This window comes from Balaenoptera acutorostrata, chromosome 3 (genome assembly GCF_949987535.1).
Source record: "Balaenoptera acutorostrata chromosome 3, mBalAcu1.1, whole genome shotgun sequence".
Lineage (NCBI taxonomy): Eukaryota > Metazoa > Chordata > Mammalia > Artiodactyla > Balaenopteridae > Balaenoptera > Balaenoptera acutorostrata.
Genome location: NC_080066.1, coordinates 33,394,176 through 33,411,966, shown reverse-complemented (window position 1 = coordinate 33,411,966; position 17,791 = coordinate 33,394,176). Strand labels below are relative to the sequence as shown.

Sequence of the window (17,791 nt, the reverse complement as noted above, 5' to 3'; positions counted from 1 at the left end):
GCAGTGCTTGCTTACTGGTCTGTGGTCCTGACACTCCATTCTTCACAGAGCAGCAAGAGTAATCTTTTAAAAGTGTAAAGCAGATGATAACAACCGCAAGCTCAAAATCCTCCAATGGCTTTTTAATGCACTTTTAAAAGTGCAAGTCTCTAGCAAGCCTGGAAATGTTCTGCACCATCTGCCCCTGCCTTCTTCTCTGGTCTTTCCTTCTGCTCCTTTCCATCTTCTCACAGGGCTCTGGCCACTCTGGCCCCCCTTCGGTCTCCTTGATTCACTGAGCTTGGTCCAGCTTGCAGGCTTTGACTGAAGCTGTCACTAATCCTCATCATTCACAGGATTCACTCAGCCAACCACATCATGGAAACCAACAAGTCCCTTCTCTCAGGCCCTTTTTGTCTCATTACCCTGTTTTCATTTTCTTCAAAGCCCTTATCACTATCTAGAATGTTCTTCAAAACCCTTATCACTATCTAGAATGTTCTTACTTTTTAATGCATGTGCCTGTGAATCCTCCATGTCCCTTCCCCTGGGATGGAGATGTCTGGTCAGAAAGGATGTGGACTGGTATTTGGTGTTTGGCACTGGCCCATAGGTGGTAGCTGAGGTCACATAAGGAGAGCATACGTCATAAGGAGAGGAAAGGACTGAAAATTCCATCCTGGAAAACACTGAGATTCGGAGTGTGGAATGAGGAAGGACAGCAGGGGAAGAGGGGAAGGAAAAGCTGTCATTTCGGTGGGAGGTGGTGGCGACTCAGGAACCCAGCGTCCTTCTTCCGTTTCGTGGCTCTGCTCTACATCCAAGCCCCTCTCCATGCCACCGGTGGAAAGGGGGAGAGGATGGAGCTTTGTGCGTGGGAAACACCTTGCTTCAGCCCAGCTGGCTAGAACTCAGCCACAAGCCCTGCCAAAGTGTAAAGGAGGCTGGGAAATGTGGCCTCTGAACCCCCAGAAGGACAAGGAACTGGGGTATGAGGGTCTGCGGCATGCCCTGTACTCAAAGAACCATCTCGACGGACGAGGTTGTATCAGTTGAGACGTATGAAGGTTCTGCTTCCTTCAACAGGTGGCTGGCGACCGTCGTGGCTGAGATCTCAGAACTCAGGATCCCCTATCTGACTGCCCCATGGGCCTATAGGATCTCTGTTGTGGCCGCATTCTTTGCACGTTCGGGTGAGAGCTTCGAAACTCCTTTCAGTACAAAGAAACATCGTGTTCTTTGAGGGGAAGCTGAAAACAGATTTCCTCCATTTTAGAGAAACAAAGACAAGACATGATTATTCTGCCTATGAGCCACTCTTCAGCGTTGACCCAGGAACAGCAGCTCAGGAGGAGTCATTGAATCCTGTTGAGACCGCCTGGGACCTGGGACTCTTTGCTGCAGCGCTGCAGTGCTGGCACCTGGACACACCGCTCCTCCAGCAGCAAAATACAAAGAAACTATAAGGGGCTAAAAATAACTGCGTGCATGCGCAGTTGGGGCAAATTCTGGGCAAAAGATACAGAGACCAAAAAAAAAAAAAAAAAAAAAAACCCAACTGCCACTTCTGAAGAGCCCAGAGCAAAAACTGGGTGTTGGGAGCAAAAGCAGGGTACTGCGCATGCCCCCTGCACACAACACCACCTAAGGGGCGGGCAGACCACCTAAGCCACCCCTACCCTCACCCCATATAAGGAACAGGCTTACCCCCCTTCAGGGAGCGGGCAAGCAAGGAAACCTGTTGTTTGCTCTCGCTCCCCGCTGCTTTAGAGGGGCTGCAATAAAGCCTTGCCTGAATTTCTTGTCTGGCCTCTGGTCAATTTCTATTGCTTGGGGAAGGCCGAGAACCCTGGTCGATATCACCGTCATGCCTCAGAGTCGTAAAACTGGGAAGGGCAAACATGAACGCATGCTCTGGCCAGGCAGGTGAAGTGAAAAAGAGAAAGCAAGCCAGGCGTGAGATGTAGGAGGTGGCGACTGGGTGAGCAATTTGTAAATCATGGCAACTGAGTTTTAAAAATTCAGGGAGGGCCGAACAAAACGTAGCTGCAAGGCACACACCTACCAGTGGGTGACCTCTGCTTTTCCAAACCTTCGCCTCTCTCTCTCTCCTTAAGTCCTTGAAACTCAGGCTATTTAAGGCTCACTGAAAGACAACGGTTTTCTAAGACAGAGCAGTAGTTTCTCAGCAGGCAGTCTCCTATGAACACCGCTTCAGACGAGTTCCTCTTGAGCCCGAGAAGATCATCAGCCAAACATCTGGTCCTAGTAGCCCCCAACAGCTGCACCCACGTTCAGTTCAAGCATCGTCCATATGGGTGTCATCAACCTCCAAATTGACCCTCAGGGTCTGGATGTGAGAGGAGAGTGCTAAGTGGTGTGGAAGGAGTTCACAGGGGGTAAATTAAGAGGAAACTCCCATCTGTTTGTGGACCACAGGCTTCTGCGGACCCAGCTGCGTGTGACCAGCCCTGAGAACGGTGCAGGCAGACCAGCTTAAGTCCTGAGGTTCACCATGGGTGTCCACAAGCCCAGCAAACATTGTATGTGATCACCACTGCAGCAAAGTGAGCCCGAGGACAGGGGAACCCAAAAGGGGAACCCAGACGGCAGATGGCAGGAATTGCGAGGGTTATTATGGGTGTTGTCTTAGGCAAAAAAAAAAAAGACAACAGTAAATGTATAGTCTCTCTTATACTTGAAATGTAAAAATCTACCACCTGATTTTCTTACTGTTTTTTTATTGTGGTAAAATACATATAAGATTTACCATTTTAACCGTTTTAAAGTGTACAATTCCATAGCTTTAATTACATTCGCAATGTGTACAATCATCATCACTACTTCCAGAACTTTTTCATCACAGAAACAGAAACTCTGAACCCCTTAAGCAGTAACTCCCTATTCCCTGGAAACCCCTAATTTACTTTTGTCTATATGGACTTGCCTACTGGGGACATTTCATATGAATGGAATCACATAATTTGCGGTCTCTTCTGATTTTTGAGAAGCTCACCTTTATAAAATGTCCCTATTTAGTTCTCACTTGAGAGTGGAGACCCATGGGGTTGGGGTAAGCTGGATGAGAAGCAGTATGGGTGTCTTAGATTGGGTTCTTCCAGAATCCTAACCCTAACCCTAACTGAGACAAGGATGGGGTACAGTTAGCTTATTTGGGAGGTGATCTCAGAAACGGTGGTAGGAGGTTAGGGAAGTGAGACAGGGAAGGGAAGTGTGGCCCTGAGCAGGTCACCACCATGGGCATCTTGGGCTCAGTCCTACTAGGGACCTCTGGGGGATGGCAAAGGACACATCTCAGAATTGTCTCCCAAGGGGTGAGGGAGGTGGGCTATTCATCCACCAACTCCCACCAACAGCTGATAAGGGCTACCCTGGGGCTGTGACGACCCCATATTTCAGACCAACCCTGGAAAAAGGAAGCCAAATTTACTGTCTCCAACAGCCCACCCAGGAGGAGCCCTGCAGGTTACATCTTCTGTGAGGTCCTCTCACTGCCTTGGTTCAGCCAATAGATGGCACTCAGCTACACTCTGCCCACCATGTTCCTTTTCCTGGGCTGTTGGATCTCGAGCACAGTGATGGGAAGTAGATTCCAGTAGCCCATTCCTGAAGGTTGAGTTGTTCCTGATATGGTTTTCATCCTGCCTCAAAGTCTGGTTGTCCAGCCTTCCATTTAATTCTGTGAGTTCCTTAATATCTTCTTTATAGGTATATTAAGTATGCTGCAGGTAGTTTCTACTGTTTTTGACCAGGAACACTGTCTGATATGGTAGGCAAAGGTAGGTGTCTCCAATAGCATTCAATAACTTCAAGCATGATAACCAACAGTTCAAATTCCTAGATTCTAACATCAAGGAATACAATGAAACTCAGGGATGTTTTGTGAAAGTTCCAAAATGATCTCTTTTATTTATTTATTTATTTATTTATTTATTTATTTATTTATTTATTTATTTATTTTTGGCTGTGTTGGGTCTTCGGTTCGTGCGAGGGCTTTCTCCAGTTGCGGCAAGCGGGGGCCACTCTTCATCGCGGTGCGGGGACCGCTCTTCATCGCGGTGCGCGGGCCTTTCTCTATCGCGGCCCCTCCCGTCGCGGGGCACAGGCTCCAGACGCGCAGGCTCAGCAATTGTGGCTCACGGGCCCAGCTGCTCCGTGGCATGTGGGATCTTCCCAGACCAGGGCTCGAACCCGTGTCCCCTGCATTAGCAGGCAGATTCTCAACCACTGCGCCACCAGGGAAGCCCCCAAAATGATCTCTTAATTCTTGTAATTTTAGAACTGAAATAACTGAAGATCAAACTCAGAGTTGGATCCCATGGATTTTTTAATGACAAGGTCAGTTGAATATACAGCCTCACCAGGGATCATTTGTAAGTTGAAGCATTAATCAGAAAAGAATGAGGTCCTGGGCTTCCCTGGTGGCGCAGTTGTTAAGAATTCACCTGCCGATGCAGGGGACATGGGTTCGAGCCCTGGTCCGGGAGGATCCCACATGCCACGGAGCAACTAAGCCTGTGCGCCAGACCTACTGAGCCTGCCCTCTAGAGCCTGCAAACCACAACTACTGAGCCCGTGCGCCTAGAGCCCATGCTCCGCAACAAGAGAAGCCACCGCAACGAGAAGCCCACGCACCGCAACAAAGAGTAGCCCCTGCTCACCGCAACTAGAGAGAGCCCGCGCACGGTAACAAAGACCCAATGCAGCCAAAAATAAATAAATAAAATAAAATTTTAAAAAGTTTAAAAATAAAAAAAGAGAGAAAAGAATGAGGTCCTGACAATTGCAGTAGGGATAGCTGGGTGAGTTTAGAAGATGCAAAGCACTCAGAATGTCCAAATCCCCCTGAAATAGCACTCAGCTGTAGTACTGTCATGATGGCAGCCAACACAATATACGGCTCTGAGAATATACTCAGAATACTCATAATATTAATTATGCTGGATATTTTGTCTCATACCCCTGATATAGCCAAGGGCTGAGCATGTGACCTATGTTGAGGCTATTTGTACTCTGTCCTGGAACTTTGTTTCTTGAATGGAGGGACACAAAAATAGTTAGGACTTTATGAATTCCAGACTGGTGGCCCCCAACAGTCAAGTGGTTTTGGTCCTATATGGTCAGTCTTCCAGACAATTCTATGAGTATGCAGGCATCCTTCCAATAAATTCCCTCTTTTGTTTATACCAGCTAGAGTTGGTTTCTGTTGCTTGTGACCAAAGAGCCTAACTTTAACCCTCCTTTACACTCTATCCTTCCAGCACTGTCTTTACATTGCTGCAGGTAAGTTTACATGATCTGGGCTTGCTTATCGTGAAAGATTCCCTAGGCCAGGCCTCTCAATATTATTTTTTGATCTTTTCCTATCAATCAAGAACAGTGTCTTTAATTTTTTTTATCCACTTGGCAAATACCCACTGAGCTCTTACTGTGTGCCAGACACTGCAAGGTGCTTTGGGGAGCAGGCATCAAATGCTGAACTAGCCCTTATATGCCCCACAACTGGAGGAAAGGTGACTCTTGTGCAGAACTAGTGATAGACAGGTTGATCATGATCATGTCATAGGGGATGCAGATAAATGTGTGCAGGTGAGAGGAGAGATGCTACTTCCGGTTGTAAAGGGTCAGGGAAAAGTCCCTGAAGGAGTTGGCATATGTAGTGGATCTTGAAGCAGTCAGGGTGACAGCAGTGATGGCAGTGTGGCAGGTGTGCTTGATGGAGGGAAGAGTGTGAGACCCGACAGCGAGGGGGAAGATGCAATGCAGGGGCATATTCTAGTGTGGGGTATGCAAAGGAAAATAGCAGGAAATAATGTTACACAGATCGTGGAGGCCTTGAGAATCAGATTAGGAACTTGGACTTTATTTTGTAACTTTAAAGGGGGAACCAGTGCAATTTTCTGAGCAACAGAGTGGCAGAATTAGTTATATGAGTCTCATTAGGTGTAAATTGAGAGAATCACTGATCCATAGACCAATCTGGCGCTTTTTCTGGAACGAAAGCTCTCTTCCAGGAACGTTGAAGTTAACGATGGATGGAATTTCTGGGCACTAGGCATGAGAAACTTTATGCAAATGCACAGTGCCTGACCCATAGTAGGTACTTGATGGCAATTCATTTCCAAACATTTCTTTCTAATTATCTTGAGGAAGCTTTTAAAGACAAACGACCACCTTCTTTGCTAACAATCACCTTCTTAACCCAGTATGATTTGGGTGTCCTTATGAAAAGGGGAAACTTGGACAGACACACACAGGAGACAGTGCCACGTGATATTGCTGGGATTCTGTCCTTAGCTCTCCCCTCACCAACACACAGACACACACACACACACACACACACACACACACGGACCAATCTGCACTCTTGTGGCTTTACCCATCACCTATGACTGGCCGTCCCCAACTGTGGCCCTCAATGTCAACATCTGGTTGACATTTCCTCATTGGAAAAGGTGTTCCACAGACAAATAAGCTTGGGCAACATGAAATAAAGAAGATGTCTTTGTTGCAGGGTATCTTGGAAACTTAATATGCTACAGTGCCTTGAGGGTCTCCAAGATGGGGGTATAGTCTAGGATACAGAATACAGTATTCCCAAACTCATTTACTCAGTCTCCCATTGTAAGGCACAGGCAATAATATTTTGTGAAGAACTTTAATTCCAGCCCAGCCTTCTTCTCCTGTGATTTGCTCCATACATCTAACTGTGTAGATTTCTCCGGTATAATGTTTTGCAGGAACCTCAAAGTAGACACATTGGAAACCAGCCTCCTTGTTCTTCAGTGCTTTCCTTCAGCCATTCCCATGGAATTGTCCTCCTCCCAGTTACCAGAGACCTGGAACTAGCATCCTTTACTTCTGCTTTCCTCTCCTGTCTGTGTGATTGTTTAATCACCGGCTTCACTAATTTAATCTGATTAATAGGTTTCGATTCTTTCTCCTTTGCCTCTCACCTGGTAGCTTCCTAAGTGGTGTTCCTGCCTCCAGACTTACCTTTCTCAAATCTGTTTTCCAGACCTGTGTCTCAATGATCTTTCTATAACACAGAGCAAGTCCCCAGTTACACCCAGGACCGCTCCGCGACTCTCTGCTGCTTCTGGGCTGAAACATCTTCTCATGCTCCTTAGCGCGGTCCCCCTACCCTGTCCCATCACAGGCAAACCTCTCCAGCCTCTCCCCTCCTCATGCATACTTCAGCTGTTCTGTACTACATATAATTCCCTCCTGCAGGAGGCCTCAGTGTTCTTCATTCATCCCTTGACTGTTCCTTCATCCATGTAATCCTTTCCTGTCTCTCAACATGCAGCTCAGGGGGCTGGGAAGTCTTTGTGGTTGGCATTCCAACCCTGGTCAGGTCTAGTGCCACTTCGCCATGCTTGTCCCTGTTGCTAACTCTATGCAGTAATGACTACATAACATTACTCATTTCTGTCTCCAGATAGACTTTGAACCCCTGGAGCTCAGGGACCTTGTCCTAAGTTACCTGTGTGGTCTGCATGCTGGCACTTAAGAGGAACTCAGCCAATGATACTTGTAACTGCTCTGCAACTCCATGGTGTTACCAAGCCGAGGACTTCTGAGCAGACAGATAGCCACTGGTCTTTCAGATGCCTGGCTTTCACCTTCTGAAATCTGGTCTTTTGCATTGTATTGATACATAAGGAAATGGATGGTGATTTTACTGAGCTAAGAGGATGTGGATATTTACCACAGGTTGACCCAGTTGAAAGTTGTAACAGCCTGGAGGAATCTCTGTTTGTCTACTCAGACCAGACCTGGGCTCCCATTCATGAGTATTGCCAACAAATGTGTCACTTCCCATTTCCTTAAAAAGCTCCCAAACTCGGGCACAGTTTATAGTCTTGCTTCACTTCTGCTGGAGGAGTTCACTACGGCAGATTCAAGCTGGGGAAATTGCTAACTTGTGTTAAGGTGAAGAAAATTGTTCTGATGTATTTAAACTCAGGAACTGAATCTTCAGGAATCTGAATTGTGATTTATGCCTCTCAATTCAATTCAACAAACTTTAAGTAAGCACCCATTCTTCACCACGTGCTCAGCCCAACCCTTGGTGGGAGATGGGTGACCAGAAAGGGGTGAGATGTGGTGTCCACCCTCTGAAGCTTGCTATCTAATAGGGAGGCCTACAGGGTGAACTACTACAGACAATGGAGGGAAGGGGAGTGCAGAGAGAGGAAAGTTCTACAAATGGAAACAACCCATCTGAAGGTTCTTCATGGTACAAAGTACTGTGTAGGGGAGTTAGGGATAAAGGGACTCTTTTAAACCTGTTAATGACCAGGGTTCTTGGCCTTCCCCAATCAGTAGAAATTGACTAGAGGCCAGATAAGAAATTCAGGCAAGACTTTACTGGGACCCCTGCTGCAGCAGCGGGGAGCGGGAACAAACAACAGGTTCCCTTGCTTGCTCGCTCCCTGAGGAGGGGCAAGCTTGTTTTTTATACGGGGTGAGGGTAGGGGTGTATCCAGGGGTCAGGCCAGGGGGTGGCTTAGGTGTTCTGCGACCCCTTACATGGTGTTTTGTGCAGGTGGCATGCACAGTACCCTGCTTTTGCTCCCAACACCCAGTTTTTGCTCCGGGCTCTTCAGAAGTGGCAGTAGGGTTTTGTTTTTTTTTTTTGGTCTCTATATCTTTTGTCCAGAATTTGCCCCAACTGCGCATGCACGCACTTACTTTTAGTCCCTTACACTTTCTTTGTATTTTGTTGCTCGCGGAGAGGTGTGTCCATGTGCAAGCACTGCAGCGCTGCAGCACTGCAGCAAAAGGTCCCAGATCCCAGCAAAGGGTCCCAGGTCCTAGCCTATCTCAAACCCATCTCAAGGGCACAGCTAGTGGCAAGAGAGCAGGCCAGAGAAAGGGAGCATTTTAACATTCTATCCATCTCAGGGCCGTGGTCCTCCTTAGAATCTCAGGGTGTAATGCAGATCTCAAGATTGGATTCAGGGGCAGTAATTATATGAAGCTTATGTGCCGCCCCCCACCCCGCTATCCCAAGCTTCTCTTCCTACAGCTCCCATTCAGATGGCCCATACAGTACCATCCTTTTCTGCTAATGTATCATGTCTGCAGTGCTTGGAATATGGTTCTCTCGAAGATATAGAGCCAGCCGCTGGCAGCAGCAAACGGCCCCTCCCCAGGGTACTGTGAAATGTGGTTACATATTTACTGAGACAGTATATTACCCATTGTCCTTAACTGTACCCAGAGACATGCAAACCCGTCCCCAACAGGCTTATTTTTCTGTTAAACAAGACAGCAGTGAAACATGGTATAAAGCAGAAGAGGATCTCCCTTCTTTGTCTAAATGGCTCCAGAAAGTGATGGTTGGGGAGCTTTTCCTGAACCCCCAAGGAAGAGATGGACTTGACCTTCAGAGGCCTTAGCATGAAGATCCATGTTGACACCTTGGTCTCACACATAATTCAAATTAAAACACCACAGAGCCATAAAAGCTGTGAGAGAAAGTCCCCCAAAATTCTGATTTTTCCTGTTATGATAATTCAAAGTTCCTTTTTGGAAATATCCATATTCTTTAAAAAATTGTTTTCTCCATTTTTTTTTTTTTTTAATTAATTTATTTATTTTTGGCTGTGCTGGGTCTTCGGTTCGTGCGAGGGCTTTCTCTAGTTGCGGCAAGTGGGGGCCACTGTTCATCGCGGTGCGGGGACCGCTCTTCATCGCGGTGCGCGGGCCTTTCACTATCGCGGCCCCTCCCGTTGCGGGGCACAGGCTCCAGACGCGCAGGCTCAGCAGCTGTGGCTCACGGGCCCAGCCGCTCCGTGGCATGTGGGATCTTCCCAGACCAGGGCTCGAACCCGTGTCTCCTGCATTAGCAGGCAGATTCTCAACCACTGCGCCACCAGGGAAGCCCTCTCCATTTTTTTTACGTCTCTGCCTTGCCCATCTGCTTAGTAGACCTCGTGGGAAACCCAGTCCTGTGGGTGGGCTGACATAGTGCCTATAACAGAGGGAGCGCTTAACTCCCCTCTCAGGAAGGACCCACATCTGTGTCTGCTGGAGCAGACAGTGAACCCATCCACTTCTGGAGCTGTGTTTCTTCAGAATGGGTGCTGAGGACAGGGCCTGGCTCATGGTAGGGGTTGGGGGAGACTGTTGAATGAGTGTCTTTTGCTTTATAGTCTTAACAGCCTAGGCAAGTGGATACCTCAGCCCCCAAAGCTAATGGAAAGGGAAGATGAGTTCGGATTCTGCAGGACTGGAGCCTGGGAGCATCATCTGGGCTGTAAGCGGCCCTTGGAGAGAAATCAAGGTTTATTAGATAATGATTTGGGGTTGATTTCGACCTATCCCTGGCTGGCACGGCCATCTCTCTCTCTCTCTCTCTCTCTGTGTGTGTGTGTGTGTGTGTGTGTGTGTGTGTGTGTGTGGTAGGGGTGCTCCGGTGGGTGGGGCGTAAGGACAGAAGGTGCTGTGTGATCATGGACATCTTGCTTCCGGGTGAATGGACCATTCAGAGCAGCACCCAGCAGCTGGAAGTTCTGGGGTCAGGGCCCAGCATCCTGGTCCCCACCCAGCCTAACAGTTATCAGCCGGGGATGCCAGGCAAGGTAATGGAGGGATCATTTGTGTTGGACTCAGAAAGGAAGGTGAGGGTCAGGGAAAGACTCTGACCTGATGGACATAGGATGTCCAGGGCTCTCCTCAGGTGCTAAATCTTTGGCCACAAGAGTAAGTCTACGTCCTCCTCTCAGGTGGAGCTGTGGTTCCTGATCCTAACGTGCCCTAGCCTCTAGGGGGAGCTCAAGACTCCACATGAGCAGCCCCTGGAGAGTAAAACTGATGGGTCAAAGGCAAGGTCATGTGATTTGAGCATACTCTTAGGGGCAGAGTGTTCACAGAGAAGAGGTTTAAATTCTATTTCTTTTTAGATTGTTTCACTCTCATTTGCCAATGCCCAGTGTTCTTGCTCTCTCATTTGCTATCAGAGACAAAAAGGGGGCAAATGTCATATCCCATGCCCTAGTAGAGATGTCTGCAATAGGAGGTCAGGGTCTCCAACAGACTAGGGAAGACAGATGCTGATAAAAGCTACAACTCTGGTGACAGAGTCTTGCCCCATGTAGGAAGTCTGAAGCCCAAGGAATTTTAAAGGCAGCTATTTTCAATGGTGGCCTGTAAATGCACATCTTAAATAGCAGATCTTGCACATGACCCAACGCTGAATCTATTAAAATGGCAACTGCAGGCTTATTGCTAAAACCTTTACTGATGCTGCTTTGGCTTTAAAGAAAAAGAAAAAGAAAAAAAGCCTTGTGTGGTAGCCACAGTGCAGAATTCCAGTCCCATATCAGTAACATCTGCTGATTCTGCCTTCTGAGCAAAGTAATCCATCCCCCCCTCCCCCGGAGGCTACAGTGGAGAAAAAGAAGCATGCAGGTTGGGAGGCCATGTGACCTCAAATGCCATAGAATGCACTTCACCCCTGCTGGCAAGCATGGAGAAAGCCTCCAAGGGGACCCCTTGCTCTGCCATTTTGTAGCCTTACTGCACTGCTTCTAATGACTGAATTTCCCAGCGGGTCTGCATGAGTCATAGCTCCCGAGGTGAGGTGCCCACCAACTCTGACGACACTCCTGGCTGTGGGAACAGCTGTCAGAGACACTGTCCAACCAGGTGTCTGGAAGACGATTTATAATATGTACTTGAGCAGCCTGGTGATATTTTATGAATCATAATGTCAGGTAATCTAATGGTAATGTATTTGCGATAAGGCTCAAAATTTTCAATTTTTTAAATAAACATTTTAGGGGTTGACTTTGGGTTTCTTTTTAAAAAAATAACATTATTCTCTAGGGAATTTCTTCTGTTTTATTTCTTTTTTAACCAAAATTGCAATTGTAATCTATGCACCTATAAGGAATTCCAAGCAGATCTCATTCCACAGAGACAGGGACTATTATTCTTGTTTTGGATCTGGGGGAAAAAATGAATATTTCAAATGGCATATCTGTAGGTAATCAATGAGTAAGATTTTTGATTGTTTGTTTTTCACATTTTTAAGATGTCTCCTGCATGCTTTGAATTGCAAAGTCTTTTTGCAAATGCTGTCGCCTTTAACTTCATTGTCAAAGCATTTCCGTACAATAGATATTATTATCTTTATTTTATGGATGAGGAAATCAGCTAGGAAGTTTCAGAAAGGTCAGGTTTCCTTTTTTCTCTTTCCTACCAGCATACTGTTTCATGTATTTCTTCATCCATTCCTTTGATCAGCCATCACCTCTGAGTGTCTGTCTTCTATGCTCCCAGCCTTGAGTTAAACATCGGGAATGGAATCCAGAGGCAAAAACATAGTGTTTGCCTTTGAGGACTTCCTCATCTGATGGAGAAGTCAGATGGCCAATCAAGAATGTTAGTTTAATATGCTAAGATAATTGAGAATAATTTTTTAATTTAAAACTGTTATTCAGTACACATTCATTGAACACTTATATAAATGTAATTCCGTAAGAGACGCTAGAGAGATAAAGGTGAATAAGACATGGACCCCTCTGTTAAGTATCCCAGTCTAGACCGTGAGGGGTGTAGAGAGGCAATACATCTTCTACTGCAAACTCACGTGTGCAAGAAATATACCTCTGCGTTCATGAGTCAACGTAGTTCTGTTTTGACTCATGTGTGGGAGAGTCGAGGAAACTCAACCTCAGTCAAGGGTATTTAACAATGAGAGAGTCTTCTAGATAGGCAAGGGGCAGAGGAATGGCCAAAAAGAAGGAAGTGTGGAAAGTCTCAGAAGAGTGGGAGCCACGGGTCCAGAGAATTGCAGATGTTTCTGCAACAGTATGCAGAGGCAGAGCTGGAGTAGAGGTGGGAGCAGATGGGGAGGAAACAGGCAACAGTGTCTGAAACACAGAGAATCCAAGAAGAGGGGGCCAGAAAATGTCCTCGGATTTGTAAGTAACAGACCACTGGTGGCTTTAGGTCTATAAGAATGTCTGCCCAACAACCTTCATCACAGCTTCTCCACGGTCCCCACTATACCTGTGAAGGTACATTGAAAATAGAGATTCACTCCCCCTACACCTAGGGCTGACAGACACACCCGTGTCTGAATCTGGGTGGAACTCTACTAATCGCCGAGTCGGTGGAGCTGGGTCAAGGGAGCCCCACCAGGATTCCCATGGAAGTCCTGGGCTATGCGGCCTGATGCCAAGGCCACCTGAAGGCTCATGGAAAGATGGTACCCAGCTGCCTCCTGTATCTTTCTTTTGATTCAGTGACCAGGGATTGTGCCACCTAGAAAACTGCCCATGGCCCGCCTGATATATGAAGTGTTCTGGCTCTTGTTTCCTCATGGGCTGCCCACTACTTCTGCTTTATTGACAGCAAACTCCCAGAAAAGAACCCTGTGGTAAGTAGGAAAGGAAGTGACACATCATATCCCAGGAAGTTCAATTCCTGGAAGAGTGGGAAACCTCTGAAAGCAGTCAGTGTATGCTAGGAACAGGAATTTCTAAGTTCCCCCAGTCCACGATATTAGTGAAATGGCATCCAGGGTAGAAGTTTCACTAGAGTTCCAGTAGATAGACGTTGTCTGGAATCTGGGAACTACACTGGGATCTGCACATGTCCATTATCTTCGACTGTAATCTAAGGAAGGCATTTGGCTATTTCACAAGGAGACAGAAAGTCAGATCAAGGGCAGTCTTCCCACCTTGTTTGCTTACAACCATCTTCTTTGCTAACAATCATATCTTGCCTGTCCCACTCCTTCAACAAACGGGTACCTACTTCATCTCAGGGACGCTGTCTGTTCCTGGGATACAGAGATGAGTAGGTTACAGTTCTGCCCTAGAGGATCCCACGGCCTAGTGAGGGGGATGACAAGGGGAGAGATGAACACACTAGGGCATGAGAGTGCCACATGGGTGGAAATGGGTTCTACCAAAAAAAACCTTGCAAAATAAAAGATGGGGAACAGCATCTGACAGACACAGAGGAAGAAGACCCCTCTGACGATGATCTGCTATAAAATCCAGAAAAGAAATTGCACAAGAGTCTCTGGCAAATTCAACCCGAGGTAGAACTGCAGTGTCATCAGGGCTTTGAGGCAAGAGCCCCATCTGAGGCCCTAGCAAATGCCAGGGGATTAGGGGAGGTTGAGCTGAACATTCTGGCTTCATGTTTCAAGCAGCACCCACTGCTCAGGCCCTCTCTTGACCCTGTTGAACTATCTGTAATTCCCTAGAAAGGCCTTGCTTTTGTCTCATCTCTAGGATTGTCAATATGTACCCTCCCCCTCCACCACCACCACTGACACCTTCCTGGCCCATCTCTGAAATTACAGGTCAGACATCACTAACTCTGGGTTACCATGGCTCCTGGGACTTCTTTCCATCTATTTCTAGTAGACCACACAGTTTACTGCACATTGATTGTTTTGTTTTTTTAATTTGTCTGTCTTCCTTGTTAGACTTTGTTCTTCTTACTAGCAAAGGATGCCTTTTATATTTGTTACAGCCGCTCTCTGTGGTCATGCCAAACCCTTCACGTGCAGTAGCTCATGCATGGTCACACGGTCCTAGGTCCAATCCTACTCTAGATTCAGAAGCTGAGACATAGAGAGAGCAAGCAGCTTTCCCTTTCACAGAGTTGCCAAGGGATGGAGCCAGATTTTAAACCCGTGTTCTATGGACTGCAAAGCCTGTTTTCTTTGCCACGAAGCTTCTCCCTTTCAGGAGGGTCTCAGACGTTACAGAGGGGACAGTTTTTGGAGTCAATGGGCACAGAGACCAGCCAGGCATGGAAACCTTGCGGGGCTGACGTGGGTGTGGGGGACAGCTGGGCTGGAGATAGAGGTATGTGGAGCTTCTTTCTGGAACAAGCGTTTCCATCTCATTCCTCTGGGTTGGGCAAGGAGAGAAAAACCCCATCCTCCTTCCTAAGCTCCAGGAGTTGTGAGGCCAGGAGATTCTTAGTTCAGGGAACACATCTGGATCTGAATGCTGATTCTGGGGCTCCGGGGTCCTGCTAAGGTTATAACATGGCCCCTAATATTGTTGGGGTCCTCTGAAGGAGTTCAGGAGCTCCCAGGCCTGGACTTGAGTAGCACAAGAGTTCAAGGTCTCAGGAAGACTTTACATGACTGTTATTGCCCTTAAAGACATCGTTTCTTAATTTCTCCACATGGAGTCTTTGCCTGTCCCACTCCTTCAACAAATGGGTACCTGCTTCATCTCAGGGACTCTGTTCCTGGAATACAGAGATGAGAAGGATACAGTTCTGCCATGGAGGAGCCCACAGCCTAGTGAGGGGGATGACAAAGGAAGAGATGAACACACGAGGGCATGAAAGTGCCACATGGGTGGAAGCCCTGGGCTCTGTGGAATCCCCGAGGAAGTCATGCATCCCAGCTTGGATGCAGGCAGGGATGTGATAGTAGGAGATCAAGGACAGCTTCCTAGGGTAGTGAGTGAACTGAATCTTGGAAAAATATGATTTGATCCAGAAAAGAAATCAGAGAATCAGAGACATGGAAGTGAGAGGGACCCGGTAGCTCATCACAGCTGAAATTTGAGAAGTATTCTGGAGACTGGCTGGAAATGAGGCTCTGCTTTGATTGAAGGGAATCTAGGATGCCTGGTTAAGGTCCCAGAAGTTCCCTGAATGCAGTCCGGTCCTTTTCTTTCCTCTGAGATCCTGCTGGACTTGAACCAGTGTCCACCCTCTCTAGCTTAGCCCAAATTCCCATCAATATAGCCCTGGCTCTAAGAAAACCTGTCTTACCTTGCACAGATTCTTAATTTTTTCTGCATTGTGGACTCCTACAGCAGTCTCATGAGGCTATGGACTGTTTTTTTTTTTTTTTTTTTTTTTTGGAAATGTGAGAGTATTTTCTAAACTTTTTATTTTGAAATAATTTTAGATTTACAGAAGGGTTGCAAAGGTAGTAAAAGAATTCATGTATGCCCTTCCCAGATTCCCCTACTGTTAGCATCTTACATAGCCATGGTATAGGTATCAAACTAAGAAATTAACAATGCTACATTACTATGAACTAAACTCCAGATTTTACTCAGATTTCATCAGTTTTCCACTAACCGTTTTTCTGTTCCTGAATCCAATCCAGGATACCACATGGCATTTAGTGGAATCAAGTTTTTTGTTTTTTGTTTGTTTTTGTTTTCACTTTAGCTTCCCAGGGCATAGTAGCATGGTCGGGGTTTTAAAAATTTTTTTTATTTAAAAAATGTTTTCTTATTGACATATAGTTGATTTACAATGTTGCGTTAGTTTCTGCTGTACAGCAAGGTGATTCAGTTATGCATATGCATACATTCTTTTTTATATTCTTTTCCATTATGGGTGTATCACAGGATATTGACTATAGTTCCCTGTGCTATACAGGAGGACCTTGTTGTTTATCCATCCTATATATAATAGTTTATATCTACTAATCCCAAACTCCCAATCCATCCCTCCCCAGCTCCCCTTCCCTCTTGGCAACCGCCAGCCTGCTCTATGTCTGTGAGTCTGTTTCTGCTTCATAGATAAGCTCATTTGTGTCATAAAGTAGATAGTGAAATCAAGTTTTTAAATGCATAAAATAAAATACAAAGGACTACAAAGTTAACCAAATGTATTAATATATAATTTTAGAAATACTAAAAATGACATGAAGAATATGAGATATAGTCATTTTGTGCTTCTTTATTAACCCATTAAATCCATTAAATAATGAGGAAATGTGTTTAAAATTCAGAAAAGTTAAAGTTAAGTTTTATTTTTTAAAGACATAATGAACTGCTTGTGGCTTAGTTGAATTGAACGTTTTACCCTGGGATAATCTTTGACTCACATCTTTCTCATATTAATCAACCAGCAATTGCAGATAGAGGGAATGCTGGAAAGCCACATAGGTGACTGGGTCATCCCCTGGGTGTGACCAAATCGCACCACCTCATCATTTTGTGGCTGAACTTCTACCAGGTGCAGGCGTGCTCAATCATTGGTTGGCTGTGGCCTTTGCAGGCAGGGAGATTGAGATCCAGGGGAGAGTTTAATATCCACCTTAATTTCAAAGTAGTGGGAGTGTAAATTATATTTCTAAATATCTATGACAACTGATTTGCCTTATAAAAGCATCTGTGATTTCTACTGGGGACAAAAGTTACAGGTATTGATAATGAGACTTGTAACCTACATTTAAAATGGAATTAAATGCTAAATTTAAGCTGGAGCTAAGTGAAAATAAAGATATAATTTTTTTTCCCAACCAAGTTCACAGATCCCTTGAATTCTTTCCACAGAGTTCCAGGCTATAGAAACTCCTGGAAGGTAAATTAGGTAGCCCCGAGCTTAGAGTGAACCCAAACTATGTTTTGTGAAGCTACAATAAAAAGTAATTTGAATCAACATTTTAAAACATGGAGAATTCATACAAATACCCAAATTTCAGCTTCTCTTGAAAAATTAGAGATCTTGTATCACTGGGCTTGCATCGCAGCATGGCAGCAGCCAGCTGGGGCTGGCAGAGGCCAATCCTGGATTCGGATAGGATGTGGGAAGTCTAGTCTGCCTCAGTCCCCACCACTGAGCCGAGGGTCGGTTGTCCTTAACCATCTTTCTTTCACTGTGAAGGTTTTCTAACGCTTGCCTCATTTATTTACTTTATTCATTTATTTATTGTTTGGTCCCTATGGGCTCTTATCTTAGAGTTTGGAAGATAAGAAGAAGCTCCCAAGCCCTGAAACATCTTATACATCAGGTCCAGCACTGGGTGCTTTACTTAGGGTATCTCACCGAG

The 17,791-nt window shown here is 46.0% G+C and overlaps 1 protein-coding gene across 2 annotated transcripts in view; it reads left to right on the top strand.

Annotated features, from left to right (window-relative positions):
* MTHFS (methenyltetrahydrofolate synthetase) overlaps nt 1–17,791 on the top strand; it is a 301,335-nt gene that overhangs the window by 256,911 nt on the left and 26,633 nt on the right. The gene's annotated exons all lie outside the window — the stretch shown is intronic.